Raw genomic sequence first — 5,320 nt, 5'->3', positions numbered from 1 at the left:
CAACCATTTCTAAGCCACCACATTCCAACCAAAAGTTTCATCATAAAAGTGTCATTTAAAATTTTTTAACTTTATTTATTTATTTATTTTGAGAAAGAGAGAGAGTATACATAAGCAGGGGAGAGGCAGAGAGAAGGAGAGAGAGAATTCCAAGCAGGCCCCAAGCCATCAATGTAGAGCCAGATGTGGGGCTCAGACTCACAGTGAGATCATTAACCGGGGGGGGGGGGATCAAGAGTTGGACGCTTAACCAACTGAGCCATCTAGGCATCCCAAAGTGCCTTTAAGTTTATTTATTTATACTGAGAGAGAGAGAGAGAGAGAGGGAGGGAGGGAGGGAGGGAGGGAGGGAGAGCATAATTGGGGGTAGGCCAGAGAGAAAGAGAGAGAGAGAGAGAGAGAGAGAATCCCAAGCAAGTCTTACACTGTCACCATGGAGTCTGACACAGGGCTCAAACCCACGAACTGTGAGATCATGGCTTGAGCCAAAACCAAGAGCTGGTGGCTTAACTGACTGAGCCACCCAGGCGCCCCATGAAATTGTCTTTTATTATAGATGACCTCAGACATAAAGATAAAGGAAACATTTATCTACCAAAATAGTAGCATTTCTTAAGAAATAATCCACTATTATTTATTTTTATTTATTTAAGACTCTCAAGAAGAAACTATCTTATACAATGAATTTACATTAATTGCATACATTTCAACTCAATACTGGAAAATGATATTTTAGTTAGCTAGCACAATTCTTTGTCAGTAAATACCTGATTTTCTTTGACATAGTATTAACTCCACAAATCTCATGGATTACAATACCAGGTCCAGAAAATAATAATAGCAAACGCAAATATGGTGCTTATTCTGTAAGAAAAATACTCTAAATTCCTGATTTATATAAAGTTCACAACAACTTTTGAAGTAGATCCTCATGATACCCATCTTACCAAATAAGAAAATAAAATCAAAGGGAAGCAAGAGACTTGTCCACCTTTAGGTAACTGCTAAATGTCAGGACCAAGACCCAAGCCCAGGCCAAAATCACCCAAGGAGTCTGTACTCCATCTCTATGCTATCAATGATAATAAACACAGAGGATGGAGAGACTTGGCTCTATTTAATAACAACAAAAAATACGAACACGTTCTTGTATTTGAAACGGTATTGGCAGGAACAGAGCAGTTGAGAGACAAGCAATAGACTCTGAAAACTGTAGGCATTTCTTTCCCAAGCTCTCATCACAGCGAGCACAAGAGGCAATGGTGTTCTGAGTGTGACTCTGACCAGGAAATGGGGAATCTGGTCTTCTCCCCACTTGGTAACTTGTCCATTTAGAAGGGATATAAAGAGCTGTGTAGGCAGAAGAGAAGACACAAGTGACTTGATCTCTGAGCCTTACTATCCCCATCTGCAAAATGAGCTGTGACAGTCACTCATCTGACAGCAGTGGTAACTTCTGCATACCCTGGCAGGCGGAGCCCTACATTCTAGTTTCCTGCCTTTGGCTGTCTCAGAGTCTGTGTCTAGACCTTCATGAAGACTCTATCCCTGCCATGGGCAGCTGCATCCTCTGCTATGTGGCCCTGTATCTACTGGAACAGGTGAGTCCAACACACAGTCAGTAAATGCCTATCCTGGGTCTGCAGCCCCCCCCCCCACGCTGCTACCTTCTTCTTACAATAGCACTGGGCCCCCCTCCTGGACATTATCCTCAGCCTTCCTATCCTTACCCCCACAGGACCCACGCGTGCTGAAATCTACCAGACGCCAGCATTCCTGCTCCATAGGGCTGGACGGGAGGTGACCTTGGAGTGTAAACAGAACTTGGAATACAATGCCATGTACTGGTACTGGCAGGCCCCAGGGCAAGGGCTGAGACTGATTTACTACTCGACGGTTGAAAAAGATGTTCAGAGGGGAGACATAGCTGAAGGCTACAGTGTTTCTCGGGAGGAGAAGGGGCTGTTTCCTCTCACTTTGAAGGTGGCCCACACCAACCAAACAGGCTTGTACCTCTGTTCTGGAAGCGCTCCACGGTGGAGCACGCCCCCTGGCCACCTGCACACAAACCTGCTCCAGCCCTGTGGCCCCATGGCTGTTATCTCTCCAAAATCCTCCTCTGCTGAGTAGCCTTCCTGTACTCTCTGGATTCTTTTTTGTTTGTTTGTTTGTTTGTTTGTTTTTAAACAAACTTTCAACAATAGTCAAATCATGGAAAGAGTCTAAATGTCCATCAGCTGATGAATGGATCAAGAAGATATGGTTTATCTATACAATGGAGTACTACATGGCAATGAGAAAGAATGAAATCTGGCCATTTGTAGCAACGTGCATGGACCTCAAGGGTGTGATGCTAAGTGAAATAAGTCAGGTGGAGAAGGACAGATACCATATGTTTGCACTCATAAGTGTAACAGGAGAAACTTAACAGAGGACCATGGGGGAGGGCAAGGGGGGGAATAGGGAGAGGAAGGGAGACAAATCATGAGAGACTCTTGAATAATGAAAACAAACTGAGGGCTGAGCGGGGAGGGGGAAAGGGGAAGGGAAGTGATGGGCATGGAGGAGGGCACTTGTGGGGATGAGCACTGGGTGTTATATGGAAACCAACTTGACAATAAACTACAAAAAATTAAATTAAATTAAATTAAATTAAAATTTTAAAAATTGAAGAATCATGGAGAAACAGAAAAAAAATTTTTCTTAACGTTTATTTACCTTTGAGAGCAAGAGAGGAGAGAGGCAGAGTGCGAGTGGGGGAGTGGCAGAGAGAGAGAGGGAGACACAGAATCCGAAGCAGACTCCAGGCTCTGTCAGCACAGAGCCCAAAGTGAGGCTCGAACTTATGAATGGCAGCAAATCATGACTTGAGCCAAAGTGAGATGCTTGGCTGACTGCGCTGCTCGGGTGCCCCTCTTCTCTGGATTCTTAATTAAGCACTCAGGAGAACAGACCCAGGGGATATACTTTATGACGGACACCTCCCGTGTTTTAATCACTCTTTTGACACTTACCTGTATCTTTTCTTGAGATGCTACTGTGTCCTGTCCCCTTTCGAAATGCAAAGGGTACAAACTTGAATAGAAACACATCTTTTCTTCCAGGAGCTAACAGTCTAGGAAGAGAGTAATTAGAATAGATTAGAAGGGGGGGGGGGGTCATGAGATCTGGGAGGGAAAACCAAGAGATTTCAAAGACGCTAGCAATCATTTATTTCCGGAGGGGGGTTATTTGTTCAAGTGCTCATTGCATGGCTATGTTATCAAATTATTAGATATATATTCAATATCAGTGTTTTAATGTGGAGAAAACAACCTCATTGAACAGTTGAAGGAGAAAGGAGAAGCCTATGGAAAGATACACATTACACTGTTAACATTACTTCCCCAGAATGGGGATGGGGAGGAAGGAAAAAGAAAGTAAGCAAACACAGATCACAAGAAAAGATGTGTACTACTTAAACTAAAGGTTAATAGAAAAATCAGAGAAGAAAATGAGAGGTTATCTTGCAATAAATGAACAAGCTAAAACATACCAAAAACATCCAGAAGGTGAAATATTCTGCAAAGCAGTGGTTAGCCTCCAAATCACAAAAACAACAATAACAAAAAAGACCTGTATTAAATGGAAAGATAATTAGTCATCAAAAGTAATGCCAAGTCCTGGGGTAGAAACTGTGTTTAAATTCATGTAAAAGGATTTTTTCAAACAACTGGTAAACTTTGAATAAAACTTGGGTAATAGATAAAATTAAAATGCATTGATTGTGAAAGATGATAATTATGAAAGTTATATTAAGTTCATACAATTTTTAAAAAGGTTATAAAACAGCATTCGCAGAATGATATATTTTTTGTCAAAGAAAATGTACACAGACAAGCAGAGGGGAAGAGGAGAGTTCTGGAAGGAATTCACTAAGGTGTTATCAGGCATCATCCTTGGCAGTTGTTTGGTTTTATCTTTATTTTCTAACTTTGTAAAAAAAAAATAGATATTGTTTCTGTTGGTAAAACTAGATATAAAATGTTTTTTAAAGTGAATATTTCTAGGGGCGGCTGGGTGGCTCAGTCAGTTGAGTGTCCAACTCCTTATTTCAGCTCAGAGCATGATCCCAGGGGCGTGAGATGGAGCCCCTCATCGGGCTCTGCGCTGAGCATGGAGGCTGCTTGGGGTTTTCTCTCTCTCCCTGTCTGCTTCTCTCCCCGTGCTTGCACTCTATCTCTTTCTCTCTCTCTCTCTAAAAAAAGAAAAAAAGAAAAAGAAATAAATAGAGTATTTCTAAATGAATAAAATACAAACTAGGTGTATTTGCTGAACTGGGATAAAATCTTTCCTTCCAATGCCATGAGGTGTTTTTGCTCATTAACATGAAGCAGTTATGTGATGATTATGAGTCTGCAAAGCAATCACGTCACAGGAAGGTTGCTGATGAAGCTTGAAAAAGCCTCATCCTTTTCCTACTTCGATGTAGGCTCAGTTAACTCTGCTGGGAGCTGGTGAGTACTGAGCACAAAAGAAGAATCCTGTTCCAGGTTTATCGACTCCCAGCCACAAGCTCTTCCCTCGAAGGATTCATCCTGGGCTTTGTATACACCTTCTGCGTTGTCTTCTTAAAGGCTTTCTTGATGCCAAAGTTACCCAGACCCCAGGACATCTGGTCAAAGACAAAGGACAGAAAACAAGGATGGATTGTATCCATGAAAAAGGACATGCCTTTGTTTATCGGTATCAACAGACCCAGAAAAAGAGTTTAAGTTGTTTATTTACTTTCGGAACAATCAAGTGCTAAATCAAATTGACTTGCTCAAGGAGCGATTCTCAGCTCAATGCCCCCCAAACTCACCCGGCAGCCTGGAAATCCGGTCCTCTGAACCAGGAGGCTCAGCGCTATACTCCCGCAGCTAATGCAGAGTGAAGTGTTAGGTCCTCTTGGTGCACAAACTCATCATGGACCCAACTCAGGAAGCAGGTGCCTATGTGTTTGAAAGGAAGTAACAAGTCAACGGAAGCTAGCTTAAGCCACAAGGGACTTCATTAGAGGCTAAAGGATGTTCACCAGCCATCATGGAGTGATGGACAATTCTGGAACAAAACACTTGGGCCGGGGTCTGGAACGACTGCCTCCCCAGGTCTCACTTTCCTTCTTATTTTGTCCACTTCATGTTTTTCTCTCCCTACCTTCTGTCTTTCTCTTTTCTTCCAGTCCTCACGGTGGAATGCGATGATGAAATGACCGAAGGTCACAAATTCAGTTGCTGTCATCACACAGCACTGCTAACAACCAACTCACCTGTTCCTAAACCTGGGGTCAAACCAGGGG

At 42.6% G+C, this 5,320-nt stretch overlaps 1 long non-coding RNA gene across 1 annotated transcript; it reads right to left on the bottom strand.

Annotated features, from left to right (window-relative positions):
* Positions 1-577: 577 nt before the first annotated feature.
* On the bottom strand, positions 578-4,964 carry LOC115277920. Its single transcript, XR_003902593.1, has 5 exons — positions 4,844-4,964; positions 4,462-4,654; positions 3,536-3,615; positions 3,015-3,115; positions 578-1,350 (listed from the first exon to the last, which is right to left on the bottom strand). It is a non-coding gene; the product is annotated as an uncharacterized LOC115277920 (long non-coding RNA).
* Between the last annotated feature and the right edge of the window lie 356 nt (positions 4,965-5,320).

The sequence above is a fragment of the Suricata suricatta genome, chromosome 2 (assembly GCF_006229205.1).
Source record: "Suricata suricatta isolate VVHF042 chromosome 2, meerkat_22Aug2017_6uvM2_HiC, whole genome shotgun sequence".
NCBI lineage: Eukaryota > Metazoa > Chordata > Mammalia > Carnivora > Herpestidae > Suricata > Suricata suricatta.
Note: the sequence above shows the minus strand (reverse complement) of the source record. Positions and strands in the feature narration are given on the sequence as shown.